Source organism: Bactrocera dorsalis, chromosome 1 (assembly GCF_023373825.1).
Source record: "Bactrocera dorsalis isolate Fly_Bdor chromosome 1, ASM2337382v1, whole genome shotgun sequence".
Taxonomy (NCBI): domain Eukaryota; kingdom Metazoa; phylum Arthropoda; class Insecta; order Diptera; family Tephritidae; genus Bactrocera; species Bactrocera dorsalis.
Genome location: NC_064303.1, coordinates 76,813,843 through 76,833,475, shown reverse-complemented (window position 1 = coordinate 76,833,475; position 19,633 = coordinate 76,813,843).

The following is a 19,633-nucleotide window of genomic DNA, read 5'->3' as shown; positions in this document are numbered from 1 at the left end:
ATCCTTTATCCAGTAGAGCGAAAGTCTTAATACGAGCTTTGTGACTATGCACTGTAACTGGAACTATTCTAAACAACGCTTTTTGTTTATTCCTTGCCCTGTCTGTACAACTGAGTACTGCATCGGCTGTGGTTGGTCCAGGTGGAATCTCAACTCGTTGTAGCTTTGACATGCTCCTAGCTGGCTCGTGTAACAGTTTGTTATGTGCTCTTTGGCAACCGTTCGTTCTGCAGGTTCTCCGTCGGCGACAATTTCTTGCGGTATGACCACCCTGAAGACAAGAGAAACATAAGCGAAGGAGCTTGGCTTTACTCCATCTGTCACGTATGCTTAGAGACTTGAAAGTTTCACAATCGAAGATGTGGTGTCCAACGTGGCACAGTGAACATAGGATTTCTCTGGCGTTGTTTGCGGTTTGAAGAAGAACGCGGCGCTTTGGTTCGCTCGAATGAGTCCGCCCACTATCTTGCACTGTACGTATTTGATCGGCCACTCCACTAAGCCATGTACTGAAATCTTTAATTGTGGGATATGGCTGTATCATCGATGAGGTTTTTGCTCACTCGAGTTTCTTGCTCATGGGTAGCTTTCCCACACGCTCCTCCAATAACGTTGGGTTACACAAGTGCTGCTGACCGTTTACTGATTGTAGGAACACGGCTAGGTATTTTACTTTGACTGAGAAAAGATTCATTTAGTCGATGGCGGATTCTGATATGTATGGCAGCTGATTAGGAGTGAGTACATTATCTCTCTAGCCTCACCCTTTAAACATCTCTGTAGACGTTGATTGTTTTTTCGAAATTAGAGTAATTGTATGATGCAGTTGACTGTGCTAAGGCGGCGGCAAACATAGGTCAGTCTTCTGCGCGTCAGTCGAAATCTGGCATATCTTGAATTTTTCTCGGTACTGTAAGCAGATATGAACTGTCTGGTATAACGTTAACAAATGGCTGCGACTGTAATGAAGTTGAAGGCATATTACGTATGCGTGGCGGCTGTATACGTTGACGTAGACTGCATAGAAATATTCGAACTATTCAGCGAATTCATTGTTGTCTGCGTTGAGACTGCTATCGGTTGTATAGCGGTATCTACAACGGGATCGACTAATTCGACCTTGATCCGTCCTGTACTCGTATTGTGGACTTCAGAAGTTTACACTTACGTTCACTTTCCTTCAACTTTACCTGGGTACCTCGCAATTGGTTACTCAGAGCATTGATCTGCTTTTGCATGGAAACGAACATTTGTTGCTGTCTTTCTACTGTAACTTTAGTAGATGCGCCAGAGTTAGTTGACGCAGTACCTTGATGATTGTATCCGTTATCCACATCATTATTATCCAATCTTTGATCTTCAACTGTAACTGACTTACTAAGGCTGTCTTGTTGTTGAATTCGCATACTCTTTCTAGTTGAGTTTTCCATTGTTACATATTACGTTGAAACCTGCATATCTTAGAAGATCTTTGTTTCTTGGACCGCAGCTTTCGATACGCATTCCCGGCTCATAAATGCAACAATCTCTACGATCTTGCTCTGGAGTCCGTTGTAGTTGAATTGGAAAATCCGAGTTTGTCGCGGGTGTACGGGAGTGATCCTGGGGGTGAGGGAATGGCGTGTAGGTCGTGGTTGTTACAGCTGTAGATCCCGCAGGGGAGGTTTTCGGACAGTGGTGTGGGTTAGCGGTCCCTTTGTAGGGTGTTGCGGGCAGCTTCAGCAGCTGAGGGCAATATGTAACACGTTGCTCCAGTGATGACACTCTTATTCTAAAACTAACCGATCTAAAAAGGCTTAGATCCTTAAAAGTTGTTCTCAGTCAGACTTTCAACGACCTTTATTGCTTCTTCTCTGTAAAGAACACTCTTCTCCACTAAATCTACAGCACTACATTCACGAACTGGACGAAGACATCAAAATTCCGACTGTCAACAATCCTACGATTTTCAACAACATTATAGAATATTCAGGAGTGTTATGGAAATTGATTGGATTTTTGTCTTTTCGAACCTACATTCCACTATTGCTTCTGTTACTTTAAATTATTAAGAAATCATAGTAATCGTATGTGAAATATACATTGCATTTACTTAATGTTGGTTGTAATTACTAGATACTTATATTTTCTTTCACGGGTTTTTGACTTTGGTATTTTCAATACTATTTTATAAGATAACAAAATGAGTTCTGATTTGTTTCAAAAAGTACCTTTAATACCGAGTTTAACGAATATTTCATTTCAAAAATCTGTAAAAAATTAAGTGAAAAATGTTTAAGTTATTCAAAATTTTATAAACACGAAATTCGTGTAAAAATTTGCACAAAAAATTTACTAAGTTATTCAACTTTTTATAAAAACAAAAATTGTTAAAAAATTTTTAAAGAACTCCATTTTTAAATAAATATTAGCAAAAGAAAATATATATGTAGATCAAAAGTGCTTTTTTGATCGTTCCTTCTTTAGGTCAGCATCGTCAGTTTCACGTTGCACTGACCAACAATATTGTGCGATTATATTTCCTTGGTTTTTCCCTACGAAATATTTTTCGATCGTAGTTATTTTGGTGGTAGCCTTGTTCATCACTAAACTGGCCCTGATTATGTTCCAACCCATTCCTTAAATAGTCTACAAGAAAATTATCACATAGCTCTACAAAACTCTTCCATGCATCTTTTTCAGCACAGCTTAATTTGTTCACAAAGTTAACGTCGCTATAATTTTGCGATTTTTTGATTTTGAGGTCCAATGAAAATACCTACAACTTTCCTTCCGCCATTTTCCAATAGATGTCTCTAGGGTCAAGCACTGGTCGATTAAATCGTTTTATATCGATCTTGGACATTTGTGTCAACATTAGACCAACAAAATATTTGTAGAGATCTGTTTGCATCCTAAACTTATTCTCAACCTCAAATATCACTTTTTGAACCGAACACTCGACATTTGCGGGAAATTTTGCTTTTCTTTTTTAATTCCAAGAAAAGTGCGGCTGAAGACCCGTCCACGCTTTACTGAGGCTGACACTTACATAGATAATACTATTACTCTACTTCTACTATCTATATGTCTTCTATTAGGTATTAAAAAAATATAGAATTTTTGTAAAGCAACTTGTGTTAGTTTACAAAAAAATGGATAATAAAGCGTTTCGTGTGTTAATTAAGCATTGCTTTTTTGAGGGAATAAGGGAAAACACTTTTGGACCATTTTATACAATAAAGCCTTAAATTTATAAAACAAAACCTCGGAAGCATAGTTATAGACCTAATACATATATTACAAAAACAACAAAAGGAAATAGGTATGAAAACAAATTTATTTTAGCTTTAATTAATTTTGGGAAGGCAGTTTTAAGATGAAGAAAATCTTCATTTTTAACATTCAATTTCTTTACAAACTGTTTCTGTATCCCAGCTTTAAATGTAGTGGTTTTTCCTGCCTATCTGATGTGACTCTCGAATGGCCATGCTTTGCGATCAAAGTGATTGGATTCCAGACTGACCCATTCACAAATATACCAAGGATATTTAGTGCAGCCACCTTACATGCCAAATAAAATTGTCAAAACTTTTACCATAAGTCAGCGATGGCTTAGTTGATCAAGCAGAATTTTTTCCCATCATTTCATACGTTTCTTTTTTGTTAATCCCATATTCGATTGGAACTGATGATAACAGATTTTCATTGTATATAACACAGCTTTTAAGCCTAAGAGTGACATTATAGACTATATTAGGGAAACACGAATTCATTTACTTTTTTTACAAATGCAAATCACGCATCAGATCAGCGAAATCTGAATTTGAAACCAAGTAGGTTTGCGTTGATTTTGATTTACGAGGATGGAGTTCTTTTTCTAATAAATATATTTACGTTTACGTTTTTCTGCGATTTAAAATCGTCATCTGATAAGTTTTAATCATAGCAAACAAGGCATACACAAGTGCCAAGTAATAGATTGTTGAACTTACCAATTACTCACAAATAAATTCTGGCTCGTACCAGAGACTCGCACTATTAAAAAACTTTCAAATGAATAAATTCGTAAATTTTTTACCGATTATTGAAAAGAATCATTTGTTCCATTCGGCATTAAACGTACCCTTTCGTATAGCATCGGAAATATTGTTAAAGTTAAAAAAAGTAGAAAAAGAGTAACAAAATTTAAGTTTTTGTGCAAAGTATGAAATATCGGTTTTAAAACTTAAGTAACAATTTTGGGGGCGTTTGGCAAATTCCAAAATTGGATTCTCGTTCTAATCGACAAGACCTACATGAAAAATAACATCACTTCCCAAAAGAAAGGAAAATGAGAGAAAACAGACTGCCTATCTTGCAACGTTGCAATCGAGCGCATTACGTGGGGTTGGAGGGGTAAGCGAGACACATTTGCAGACAAAAAAGAAGAGAGGGCGAAATGCGTGAGTACGAAGAGCTTGAAAAGCTGGCCAACAGGCGTTATGCTCGAATTCTACGAAAAGACGCGACAACTAGCAGAAGATTTCACCGGGTAAACATGCTCTTGTAGAACCCCTAGATTGGATATAGCGACTGATGCCCAGAGAATACTAAAACTATGAACACTTCTCCAGCCTACTGAATGGCAATGAAAATATAACACCAGGAGATGGTGAACACATTTCTCCATTCGATGACGATGGAGCGGAAGTTCCATTGCCCGAACGTGAAGAAGTCCGAATAGCACTTGCCGGTCTGAAGAACGACAAAGCGGCGGGGGCCGATGGATTGCCGGCCGAACCATTAAAATACGGCGCGGAAGAACTATTAAGGCCACATTCAACAAACTGATTGGAACTTATTAGAGCGGCTTTAGGCCTGCAAAATACACAACTGACCATATATTCACCATGCGACCAGTCTTGGAAAATACTCTTGAAGACAGGATCGACACATACCACTTCTTCACCGATTTCAGACTGCTTTTGACAGGACGAAAAGGAACTGCCGTTATATCGTTATCTCTGAATTTGGTATTCCCGCAAAACTAATACGGCTGTGTAAACACAGGTTGAGCTCCATAAGAATCGGGAACGACCTTTTCTTCAATCTACTCTTGGAGAAAATAATTCAAGCTGCAGAAATAAATAAAGAATATACCATATTCTATAAGAGTGTTGAACTGCTGCCGTGCGCCGATGCTATTAATACAGTACATAGTCGGCATTTCTTAGCAAAATTGTGCAAACTAACTTCACACGTACGCTTACGCTCTATCGTTCAGTCGTTGTCGAATTAACATCACGCAAGACTATAGCGCAAAACCAAATATTTTATGAATCTAAATGCCTTTGGTGCCATGCAATGCCTTTTATGCTTCAAGTCTTTTAAAGATAATAGGGAATACATCCTTAAAAGACATTTTGTTAATTTTCATTATACTATTAATTATTTAGATGAAAAAGAACGAAAATGTCTTTTTAAAGAAAAAAAAAATATATTTTTTTGCAAAAAATATCTGATTGGTTATGTAAAAACGAATACTTAGATTATAGTGAACGTATTAATGAAAACCTAAAAACACAGCTATCAAGTTCTATTAGTTTGGAGATTGTTAGGCAGGATAGGCTTTTAGTTTTATTGAATATTTACATATATTTTTGCTCCAACGTAGTGAAAACATATTTAATTTTCAAATTTTATTGAACAATAATTTATTTTATAATTTTGCTTATAAAATTTGCTTAATTTTAATTCCAATTTCTCACTGGGCTACTTTTTTTCGTGCTCACCAACACAGTGACAGATCCTCTCATGCCGACCACTGTATTAACATCATTGGCTCCACAATCGCGTAGTTAGTTCTGTTTTCTCTAGATAAGGAAGCGAAACAAATGGTTTTAGCAGTGAACGAGGACAAGACAAAATATATACTGTCATCAAACAAACAGTCGTCGCACTCACTCAGGATCCGCCTCTCACGTCTACGTTGACAATCATAACTTCGAAGTCGTAGATAATTTGGTCTATCTTGGCACTATCATTAACAAAGCAATGTCAGTCTCGAAATCCACAGCAAAAGGGGTCTATATGCCAACAACGAAGAAGAAGCACATTTCTTGAAATAATCTCAATTTGAATAGTCAAATACATAAACCAATTTCGAAAAAAGATACCTTAGTAAGTAATTTGTTGATCAGTATTGAGTTGATATCTCGCCTAGCTCTGGTTTTACGCGCCATGGTACACTAAAGAGTTGATTCAGAGAATCAAGAGCAGGATAAATTTGCTGTTGACTTTGTTGTTGAAATTTGTATGAAATTGTTGTATATATTTAAATATACAAAATAATTTTCAATGTGAATATTCAAAATACACACTTACCTGTTGAGGCAAACGTATCAATTCTAATTTATTGAGTAAATAGCCTCCATTATTGGGTGTACTCCAAGGTTGTGGTGGGCATAGCATTGGTACCAGACTCGAATTAAATGTTGGTATTCGCTGGCGTGACATGCGCAATAATCTTTTTAAAGAAATCATAAATGTAAAAATTTTCAAGTTGGAATTCAATTGATTTGAATAAAAATTTCCTTCGCTAATACAGGATGAGGTTTAACCTCTTCTTTTACTAAGCGTCCTTGGTCTCGGAAAAGTTTATAGAAGGCGGGTAAAAGGTTCTGTTGTTTGCTTTTGGTTTTTGACGGATAATATGAGCATCTATTTTAATGTCACGCATTGTACAGAAAACGGCCAACACCAGACTGCACATTGGTAGGCCAACCTACATATTTCACATCCACGGTGGGCCCACTATTTCGGTGATTGTGCACCAGCCGTTGCCACATTTGCCGCGCATTATCTTTAGTATTTCTCATTTTATATCACCAAAACAACTATATATTTCCCCAATTTTTTCCAATATACCATTTTTCTTTTTCATTTCAATTTGATATCTAAATGAAGATAAAATGCATTTATATTATATTTAGAATTTCAGGAGTGAACAAACTAGACTAAAAACGACCAAAATTTACCAATAATAAAGATTTTTTAATAAGCTAATTCAGCGATTAACTACACTACAAATATAAAAGCAATTAAATATGCAAAAGAAATTTGGTAACGTTGGCGCGGAAAACTTTCCTGAAATAAGCCTTATTTAGATATGAGAGCTGAGATATGAAAGTTAATTGCATTTGAAATATGTCTGAAAGTTCATTTAAATAACTAAATACTTATACCGAAAGAAAATATTAATAAATGTCGCATAACATCATTTACCATAATACCGTAATACTATTATTACCTTTGCTGTACTTTTTGGCCAAGTTCCTTATAAAGTTGCCCTACTGTTGGGCTAAACGTTTCCGATCCCTCTGCCAACTTAAAGATTTCTTTTATTAAAATATCAGTCTATATAGAGGTATTTAGAGCCTTAAGGTGTGTGTAGTAATTCATGAAATTATTCGGTTTGTAACGGATTTGAGCTCGTAATGTATTTAAGTCTCGCGTGATAGCAGCATTTATTTGAACACGCCATATCTGTTCATGATCTTTAAGTTTTTCGCGCTGAAATTTAAATTGAAATACCAAAACAAATTGATATATGTATAAACAAAAACAAATTGATTGTATCTGCCAAGTGTAATATCTTACATATAAAAAGGAAGAGCTATTTCGTTATTTACCATCAGAACGTTCGAACCTTAGAGCGGATGTTGTGTTTGTTACACAATTTCTAACTCAATAATGGCTGAACCGATTTAAATGAAAATTGATGAGGAGGTAGGTTACAACCACAGAATGGGCATACACTAGCTACTTTTTATAGTTTTATGTTAAAAGTCAAAATTCATTTATAAAGGAAATTAAATTTCAAATCATATTGTGTTTAATATTCGTGTAAAAATCTTTTGAATATTTTTTACTCAAAAAAAAAAGAAACAAAATAACATCACACAAGCTACTACTATGGTATATGCTTGTTTACACCTGTAAGATAAGATTTTTTTTTACACACACTTGGTATTGGAAAGAAACGATTCTTTTACATATGGCTCAAGCAGCTCACGATGGTCTAAGATCAAGTATCCTCTGGATAGACAAAGGAAAAAGGTGAATCAACACTCGTCACGTAAAAAACACCCCTAATGAAAACAAGAAAACAGGCTAAGAATCTTTTAATGACGACTACTGAAAACATATTAAGGATTACGATTTAAGGGCATGCACCAGTAAAGTCCCTTAATAAAGAAGGGGTTGCTGCCCAGCTGGTTGATGTCCTGGTAAGAGTAAAGGCTGATATCATCGCCGAACAAGAAGTGAGATGTACAGGACAAGCACTGAGACGAGTAGATCCTTTGGGATATTTTCGCAAATTCAGTGAGGGATATATCGGTGGAAAGAAAACATGCTGCCTACCTCGCAATATTACAATTGCCAACAAGACTTGCGGGATGGGATAGATGTCGAGAGTTGAAGAGGAAAACGAGTCGTATTTGCACACAAAAAAAAAGAGAGAGGACGAAGCTGTCATAAAAGGGTTGACTGTCAAAGAAAAGTTCGGAAGATGTATGGTCCTTTGCGCATTAGCAATGGCAAATTATGAGACAGCAGCTACACTGGCTACGTCATGTCGTCCGAATGGATGAGACTACTGCTGCTTTGAGATTATTCGACGCAGTACCCGTCGGGAGAAGCAAAGGAAAAGGAAGATGTCCACTCCGTTAGAAAGACCAGGTGAAGAAGGACCTAGCTACTCTTGAAATCTCCAATTGGCGCCGAACAGCGAAAAAGAAACACGTCTATATCAGCGTAAGCGGATTCTTCACAAACCCAACAGAACATGTAACATAAAAAATAGCGGAATAGTTACAGTGACGAGAAAAATTTCATTCATAATTTGAGACGAGTGCGTGATATCCTTGACCTCAACCACATTGAGAGCGCGCAAAGCCTCTTCACTTTCCAGGTATACAGCATATCGTTCAGTAGGCGTTGAATAGACTTCATGCGAGCATTAGTCTATTTACTATGGCAAGTAAGACTTTTTAGTTTTAATTTCGCAACTCGCCGACACTTTTTTCTAGGTTGGTATGTACATAAAGTGCATTCTCCGATTTTTACGATGAGAAAAATTATACAACAAAAAAGGTCTATTAATCAAATTTGAGGTGCTGAAACGTTCAGAATGTTGGAAAAGGCCTTCGGTGATATAAGTTTTTGTCGCGATCAAGTCTTTTTGATTAGTACGATGGTCCAGAATGCATTGGCGGCGAACCACGTCCATGACGGTCATCAACTTTTGATCAACACGTTAATAAATTAAAGGAATTGGTGCTTGATCTTACTGGCATCATTTATATATCGGAAGGATGAGTGGAAACCATTTTGAAAGATCATTTTAGTCTACTATTTCTAAAAGGAGGCCGGAATTATGACCCGACAACTCTTGGTTTTTGCACCTCGATAATGCACGGTTGCATACTTCATTGACTTGTCGTGCCGCAACCACTTTATTCGCCTGATTTAGCTCTGTGTGACTTCTGGCTATTCAGAAAACTCAAAAGACCGCTCCAGGGAAACCGTTTTGAGCCAAGACATTAAACATGAATGACTTCGCTCGTTGAAGGCTATTCCGAAAAAACATTGACACAAGTATATTGCGGTTAATGGACACGATATAGATTTTGAAAAATAAATTTAGAATTTTAGAATTATGAACAAACTCTTATTAGTTTTTGTTCATAATAGTACTTATGTATGTATACATTATAACAAATGTTTGTATCTTTCACACTGTCGCGCTTATCTGGCATCATCTTTGTAAACATATGTTTTAAAATTTGTATGTATGTGCTTGCTTTCAAACTAGCTTCAGTTTTTACGCTTTTTACAGTAAAGATATAGGAACATGTAGGACGACTTTACTATTATTCCGCTTTAATCTCCATATGGAATGTAGATCAAGTTCGCCCTCACGTCGAGCATCTTTGATAACGGTAAATCACACGCGGTCTTTACGGCTTTTTTAGACTCATTGGCTTGACACCGACATAGCTTGAACTATTAATTGGTTCTGTCACGATTTTCATTCACCTGAGCATGCAAGTGTGACACCTTGCAGGAATGCCAAGATTGCTTTCGTCCAGTTAAAATCCTTGGAGTATGTTACGTTCGTCATCAATAAGTTGATGTGGTAGGTATAAGTAGAGATGACTCTGTGCTGTTCGGCTCTGAACGAATTGTCTCATAAAGACCTTCATCTTGATCTCGTAACTGAGAAAACCTTGCAACCATAAAAGGTGATTACCTTTAAGAAAGGTGGATAGCGGCTCTGAGTGGGGACCCAATAGACATGAATAGTGAATAGCAAGCACTGCAGGAAAAGAATTTGAAGAATGAGATCCTTCAAATTAATGTCCGGCACGCAAATATGGCCTCCGCTAGTCTCTTACTTCGTCTAGGGCGAGACGAAGCCGACGTAGTCCTTATCCAAAAGACATGAAAAATTTTCCCTGATCATTGATTTCAGCCACAGCGCTTTGTGCGTTCGATGAGCTCATGGAAGCTTTCAATCCTGTACGTAAGACTACTACTGAAAGCTTCTGTCCTCTATAAATGCAGACAGTTAAAAGGAAATCGCCTTAGTGGACATCGGAGTTAACGGAGATCACATATTTGATCAGATCAAAATACTCTTTAATAAATCCTGAAGAAATGGCTTCAGTGATGACTGGACATCGTGGAAAGCAGGACAGGCTATATTCAAGACCGAGCTGAAAAAAGCCAAGAGAGCGTCGTGGAGAGCCTGCAACGGCTGTTATGAGTTCACACGGTTTAGACACATTCTTGCGAAAAATCTTATTCTTCTGGGCTATCTGAGAAATTAGGCCATGAGCATGAATTTTCCGTTAAAGCGCTAAGCGAAGTGGAGCGGTGGGAGCTTCGAGACGGCTGTACAGCTTTCTTGGATTTTTTAGATGAACAGTTAAGGTTACGTTTATACTGAAGGCCAGTGATGGGTGCAAAAGATTTCAGAACCATTAGCTTACACTTTTTTCTATTGAAATTTTTGGAGACTCAATGATTTGTATATTATTATGTATTGTATATATTAGAATCAGAATACCGAGGAGTAAACTGCTAAGGGCCCAGCATGCCTATATAAAATCGGTCGACACTGCTTTGCACAAAGTAGTATCTTGGCTAGAAGTAGCCCTTATGTACAAGGAACTTCCTGTAGGCACATTTCTCGACATCAAGGGGGTTTCAATAATGTGCATCCGGAATCTGTAGATAATATTAAGGTTGAATCGAACCTCATATATAGTGTTCTTTGCGGCAGAACGGTCATCGCGTTGTGGAGTAGTGCATATCCCAAAAGGTTAATGGGGTCACCCGCAGAGTGAGACTTTTAACTGAAATGGTTTCATTTACCAGGAGGTATAAGATCTCTAAAATCTCTCTACCCTCTCCGAGGTTCAGCCTAGACTTATTCTTGGTAGAAAGCTTTCATGGAGGCCAAATATTAAGGAAAGGCAACAGTTTTGGCTCTACCAAATCGTAGTAAACTCAATTATTTTCTATGGTGTATTCGATTCATGAAGGGTTCTAGGCCATTGTTTATTTTAACTGTCTGACACGTTTCTGGTCTTAGCGAGAATGTAACATTTTTCCTCATTAATATTTATACGCCAGTTGGCTAGCCATTCTTCGATCAAAGTTAAGTGCTGCTCTAATGGGCATTTGTTACGGCTTACTAGAGCTGTGTCATCCGCGAAAGTAGCTGTTGGAATATCTGCTGTACGAGTATATATTATGTACAGAGTTGGACCCTGCACGCTACTCTGAGATACACCAGCCCTTATTACTCGTTGTTCTGATATGAAGTCTACTACTTTAACTATAAATTTCCTGTTACTTAAATATGACTCCAAAATTTTATGCAATTCGTAAGGTAAAACGTTTTCGATTTTCCATAAAAGCCTTCAGGCCAGACCTTATCGAACGTCTGAGCTACAACTAGAAAAATAGCTGAACTGTATGTACTCTCTGTGTTAGAATGCTTTCCTGATTTCGTTCGTAATTCTATTTACTTGCTCTACAGGCCATGTTTAGCACGAAAACCGATTTGGTGCGTTGGTATTATATTATTTTCATGTAGGAAAGGAGTCATCCTTGATAGTAACACTTTTTCAAATATTTTAGAAACCCGTAGGATTTTAGAAATCTGTAGGAAGATGGCTGCGTTAGGTCCTTACCAGATTTATCTATCATGATAATCTCCGACTTTTTCCACGAAATTGGATAGTATCTGATACCAAGAATTGCATTAAAAACCAAGGAGAGCACTTTTATAGCAATATTTGGTAACTCATTTATAATTTTTGGAGTAACATAATCCTGATGCCTTTTTCGGATTTAGCTCTTTTATGATTCTAATAAATTCAGCAGTAGTAGTCCTAATAGACATAAGCGACTCGTTAGCGCTATTGGGCAAGGTTGGCAATTTAAAGTTAATCTTTGGGCAATTGGGTTGAAATACTTTTCTATGCTATTTGCAAAGCAATTTGCCTTTTCCTCATAAATTTTGCGTACTTTCAATCTCTACGGACGGACGGAAGACGTATTTTGTGCGCGCCGTAAAAATTTTCTTCAAAAAAATTAAACAAAATTAACAAATATCTAAAAAGTGCATTAGTGCAAGCTTTAGGTGAAACCGCCGAAAGTAATAATCAAAACATTTAAAATTACACAAATCTTAAACTGTTTACAAGCAATAAACATAATAAAATAATAAATAAGTGCGAAATAACACAAAACAAAAAACAAAGGCATAAGCGCAGCGCAGCCCCACCTACTTTAGCTTTGTCAAGTCTGCGAATTCAGCTCCTACCAACAAATAAGGCATCGTTGAGAGGGATGACTCAACGCAGCGACCAACAGCACCATAAGCAGAGCTTACAAAAAACAAAAGTGGCAGAGAACGGCAGTCAGCAACGGCTAGCAACAAACGTGACCACACGCAGGCAGCGAAGAATAACATAATGCAAGGTTAGAATATACCAATAAAAAAAAGGCCAGTCTGTACAAACTGGCATTGACCGCTACGTTAATATAAAAAGGAAATTAAATCCTTCAAAGTCAGCGGTTAATCCTAAAAAAAATCAAGGCAGTTGGTGTGTTGGAGAATAAATCGGAAGTTTTTAATGGCAACAGATTTGCCTTACTAAGGCAGACGACGACCATAAATCTTTCGCAGAACCTTTCTCTCGAAAACTCGTAACGTCGACTCATCGGTTGCTGATATCAATGATATCAATATCATCGGCAATCGCCAGCAGCTGTACACTCTTATAAAAGATTGTACCTGATCGATTAAGTTCTGCAGCTCGAATAATTTTCCCCAGCAGCAGATTGAAGAAGTCACATGATAGGGAGTCGCCTTGTCTGAAACCTCGTTTGGTATCGAACGGCTCGGAGGTGGTGAGACTTTACACAGCCGTATTAGTTTTGCGGGGATACCAAATTCAGACATCGCGGCGTAAAGGCAGCTCTTTTTCGTGCTGTCGAAAGCAGCTTTGAAATCGACGATGAGGTGGTGTGTCTCGATTCTCCTTTCGCGGGTCTTTTCCAAGATTTGGGGCATGGTGAATATCTGGTCGGTTGTTGAATTGCCAGGTCTAAAGCCACACCGATAAGGTCTAATCAGTTTGTTGACGGTGGACTTTAATTTTCACACAATACGCTCGATAGAACCTTATACGCGGTGTTGAGAAGGCTTATCCCACGGTAGTTGGCGCAGATTGTGGGGTCTCCCTTTTTATGGATTGGGCATAGCACACTTACATTCCAATCGTTGGGTATGCTTTCGTCCGACCATATTTTAGAAAAAAGCTGATGCATGCTCCTTATCAGTTCTTCGCCGCCGTGTTTGAATAGCGACACTTTGTTGTTCTTCAGGCGGGTAATTGCTGTTCGAACTTCTTCATGGTCGGGTAATGGAACGTCTACTTCATCGTCATCGATTGGGGAATCGGGTTCGCCTTCTCCTGGTGTTGTACGTCCACTGCCATTCAGCAAGCTGGAGAAGTGTTCCCTCCATAATTTAAGTATGCTCTGGGCATCGGTGACTAGATCACCTTTGGGGGTTCTACAAGAGTATGCTCCGGTCTTGAAACCTTCTGTAAGCTGCCGCATTTTTTCGTAGAATTTTCGAGCGTTACCCCTGTCGGCCAGCTTATCAAGTTCTTTATACTCTCGCATTTCGGCCTCTTTCTTTTTCTGTCTGCAAATGCGCATCGCTTCCCTCTTCACCTCTCGGTATTTATCCCATCTCGCACGTGTTGTGGTCGATCGTAACGTTGCGACGTAGGCAGCCTGTTTTCTCTCCGCTGCGACACGGCACTTCTCGTCGTACCAGCTGTTTTTTTTGCATTTTCCGAAAACCAATGGTTTCGGTTGCAGCTGTACGTAAGGAGTTTGGAATGCCGTCCCACAGTTCCCTTATACCGAGTTGTTGACTCGTGCTCTCAGAGAGCAGGAGTGCAAGCTGAATAGAAAATCGTTCGGCTATCTGTTGTGACTGCAGCTTCTCGACGTCGAACCTTCCTTGTGTTTGTTGACGTGCATTTTTTGCTGCACAGAGGCGGGTGCGAAACAAGATAGTGGTCCGAGTGTTAGGACCTCGGAGCGTACGCACATCTAAAACACTGGAAACGTGTCTTCCGTCTATCACAACATGATCGATCTGGTTGGTGGTTTTTCGATCCGGAGACTGCCGGGTAGCTTGATTAAACTTCTTATGCTGGAATTTAGTACTACAGATAACCATAATTCAGGCCCCGTCGAAGTCGATCAGCCTCAACCTATTTGGGGATGTTCCATCGTGGAGGCTGAATTTACCAACCGTAGTACCAAAGATACCTTCTTTTCCCACCCTGGCGTTAAAGTCGCCAAGCACGATTTTGACATCGTGGTGGGAGCAGCTTTCATAAGTGCGCTCTCAATTCGTAGTCCTTATTTCGTTTGCCATGGTCGTCATCAAAATGGGGGTCATTCATCCGAAGCTTGTTGTTCCTTTTCATTGGTTGTTTTTTTTACGTGGCGGGTCCCAAACCCAGCGCACAACTCTGCGGAGGGGATATTTCGCCTTCTCACTTTAGCTCACCTTCAAACGGATGTTCTTAGGCTACCCAGAGGATACTTGGTTAAAGACCGGAAGTCGTGAGCTGCTTGAGTCATATGTAAAAAAATCGTTTCTGGCCACTACCAAGTGAATGGCGATCAGAGAACTTTCCGCACTCGCGTGAACTTCTGCACATGACTCTATCCTCCGAAATATATGCGTGAGCGTAGCGGTAATGCTCTTGTTGCTAAATTAAGTGATATTGTAGGTACTAACAATTTTCTTTTAGTGCCTTTGAAAAAAAATGTATGTCTAGCATACAAAACATGATCCAAGATTTAATCAAATGCTGCAAAATTTATTAAGTAAGAAATGAGCGTACTAAATATCTCTGTATGTAATGCTAACGGTATGGATTTACTTAGACTCTATGTTACAAATCAACCGGATGGAAAGTGGCACAGCAGTCTTGATTAGAATTCGTTTACAACACTGTGCTCTAGAATCTTATGCTACAGCACAGTTACAAACTACAATAATATCACTAAAAAATCGGAGTTGTTACTTAAACCTTACAACTATATACTGTCCGCCAGCGAATTTAAACATTTTTTTGGAACACTAGGTCAAAGCTAGTGGAGATTACAATGTAAAATACACGTACTGGGGTTCACGCCTTATTAATCCGAAAGGACGACAGCTGTACTACACTATTATGAATAAGCATAATAAGCTGGATATAATATCTCCTGGTAAGCCGGCATACTGACCCAGTGATAAAAAAAAAATAACAGACTTAATAGATTTTGCTGTAGTTAAAAATATAGATATATCGCTTATGACAGCTAATACATGCACGGACTTATCATCTGATCATTCTCCTGTACTAATAAAGTTGTACGAACAACCTATGATGTTTGAGCCAAAAGTTTCTCTAACATCACATAAAACTAACTGGTTGAAGTATAGAAAATATATCAGCAGTCACATCAATATTGATTGCAAAATAAATACAGGAAAAGACATTGATAAAAACATAAGAGAATGATGAATTAACTAATGCAGCTGTATTGGCAACATCAGAAAGAAACAGTTAAGTCGCTCCCTTTCAACTCTGCTTCTACTGAAGTCTGCTGCAGGAAAGTTTAAAAACGCGCTGAAACGAGAGAAAGACTACAACACTAAAAATTATATAAAGAAACTGCGTCCAAATTCTAGCAAGCAAAACTCCCTTCGGAAAGCACACAAGTCTTTCAAGCCACCAGTAGATTCCAACATGCCTCTAGGACAGCTGAATGGTAATTGGGCATGTAGGCTCAAAACTGTTTGTCAATCTGTAAGAATCTCGTCGCATTTGAATGATATTCCTTAAAACTACTTTTATTTTCAAACATTTTCCACATTTTCTGTATTAAACATATCTTCTGTTAAAATTCACAACTCCGCGTTAAAGGCAATCAAAGCTATTCTCAATCTAGAAAAATAGATGTTCTCTCCATAGACCTCGGTGTAATCACGGCATACCTCCAATTGTTGGAGTGGCAATAGATTCACTTTTACGTAGCGCAACTGAAGGTGGAGCTTTCATATGTCGACAAGGACGTTTCCATGAAAGAGCAGGCACGCATACGGAATGGAGTGGTACAGCGCCACTAATGCTAACCTGAAACATTTGTGCGCAATGCAAATGCAGCAGACATTGCCAACTACGGCTGACGATTCACCTGCCAAAACTGCAGTAGCCGTCATTTAGTGGTAATCCCTCGCATAGCTTTCTTTTCCTGACGCTTTTTGCTCTCTTATTCATACGAATGCGAATTTGGCGGTCGGAAAAAAATTGTATATATTTCATACGAACTGCTTGAATGGAGAAGCATTCGTTTTGGTCAGTATTATAGCTTAGCGGTATGTAAAAGCAACCACGCGTTATGGTGGGCCACCACATCAAAGCACTCATATCAATTGAGAGCGCAGCTAAGGACATAGCTAAAGGAATAAAACAAGTGCTAAATTTCATATTATAATTCTTCATACGTGAACGACCAGTCGAATTCTCGGATATACCCCGCAAGCGATGTGTGCTATCGCTTGTTAAGCACGATATCATCTTTTTCCGTTCTTCCAGAATTTCTTGAAAACCGCAAGGACAACAACAACAAAGAATATCTTCCATACAGCATTTACTAAGGGGCCGAATTGTGCGTATTGCAACTGTGAGCATATAGTCAATTTAGATAACTCGACTCCAAGGGTAACTATTCTTCTTCTTCTTTACCGGCGTAGACACCGCTTACGCGATTATAGCCGAGTCAACAACAGCGCGCCAATCGTTTCTTCTCTTCGCTACGTGGCGCCAATTGGATATTCCAAGCGAGGCCAGGTCCTTCTCCACTTGGTCCTTCCACCGGAGTGGAGGTCTTCCTCTTCCTCTGCTTCCATCGCAAAGGACCATAAATCTTCCGCAGAACTTTTCTCTCGAAAACTCGCAACGTCGACTCATCAGATGTTGTCATCGTCCAAGCCTCTGCACCATATAACAGGACGGGTATTATGAGTGACTTATAGAGTTTGGTTTTTGTTCGTCGAGAGAGGACTTTGCTTCTCAATTGCCTACTCAGTCCGAAGTACCACCTGTTGGCAAGAGTAATCCTGCGTTGGATTTCTAGGCTGACATTGTTGGTGATGTTAATGCTGGTTCCTAAGTAGACGAAATTATCTACAACTTCAAAGTTATGACTGTCAACAGTGACGTGAGTGCCAAGTCGCGAGTGCGACGACTGTTTGTTTGATGACAGGAGATATTTTGTCTTGCCCTCGTTCACTGCCAGACCCATTTGCGTTGCTTCCTTGTTCAGTCTGGAGAAAGCAGAACTAACGGCGCGGGTGTTGAGACCGATGATATCAATATCATCGGCATACGCCAGCAGCTGTACACTCTTATAAAAGATTGTACCTGCTCGATTCAGTTCTGCAGCTCTAATAATTTTCTCCAGCAGCAGATTGAAAAAATCGCACTATAGGGAGTCGCCTTGTCTGAAACCTCGTTTGGAATCGAACGGCTCGGAGATGTCCTTCCCGATCCTGACGGAGCTTTTCGTATTGCTCAACGTCAGTTTACACAGCCGTATTAGTTTTGCGGGGATACTAAATTCAGACATCGCGGCATAAAGGCAGCTCCTTTTCGTGCTGTCGAAAGCAGCTTTGAAATCGACGAATAGGTGGTGAGTGTCGATTCTCCTTTCACGGGTCTTTTCCAAGATTTGGCGCATGGTGAATATCTGGTCGGTTGTTGATTTACCAGGTCTGAAGCCACACTGATAAGGTCCAATCAGTTTGTTGACGGTGGGCTTTAATCTTTCACACAATACGCTCGATAGAACCGTGTACGCGATGTTAAGGAGGCTAATCCCACGGTAGTTGGCGCAGATTGTGGGGTCTCCTTTTTTATGGATTGGGCATAGTACACTTAAATTCCAATCGTTGGGCATGCTCTCATCCGACCATATTTTGCAAAGAAGCTGATGCATGCTCCTTATCAGTTCTTCGCCGCCGTGTTTGAATAGCTCGGCAGGCAATCCGTCGGCCCCTGCCGCTTTGTTGTTCTTCAGGCGGGCAACTGCTATTCGAACTTCGTAATGGCCGGGCAATGGAACGTCTGCTCCATCGTCATCGATTGGGGAATCGGGTTCGCCTTCTCCTGGTGCTATGTGTTCACTGCCATTCAGCAGGCTGGAGAAGTGTTCCCTCCATAATCTAAGTATGCTCTGGGCATCGGTGGCTAGATCACCTTTGGGGGTTCTACAGGAGTATGCTCCGGTCTTGAAACCTTCTGTAAGTCGCCGCATTTTTTCGTAGAATTTTCGAGCATTACCCCTGTCGGCCAGCTTATCAAGCTGTTCGTACTCACGCATTTCGGCCTCTTTCTTCTTCTGTCTGCAAATGCGTCTCGCTTCCCTCTTCAACTCTCGGTATCTATCCCATCTCGCACGTGTTGTGCTCGATCGTAACGTTGCGACGTAGGCAGCCTGTTTTCTCTCCGCTGCGACACGGCACTCCTCGTCGTACCAGCTGTTCTTTTGCACTTTCCGAAAACCAATGGTTTCGGTTGCAGCTGTATGTAACGAGTTTGAAATGCCGTCCCACAGTTCCCTTATACCGAATTGTTGACGAGTGCTCTCAGAGAGCAGGAGTGCAAGCCGAGTAGAAAATCGATCGGCTGTCTGTTGTGATTGCAGCTTCTCGACGTCGAACCTTCCTTGTGTTTGTTGGCGTGCGTTTTTTGCTGCACAGAGGCGGGTGCGAATCTTGGCTGCAACAAGATAGTGGTCCGAGTCGATGTTAGGACCTCGGAGCGCACGCACATCTAAAACACTGGAGACGTGTCTTCCGTCTATCACAACATGATCGATCTGGTTGGTGGTTTTTCGATCCGGAGACAGCCAGGTAGCTTGATGTATCTTCTTATGCTGGAATCTAGTACTACAGATAACCATATTTCGGGCCCCGGCGAAGTCGATCAGCCTCAACCCATTTGGGGAT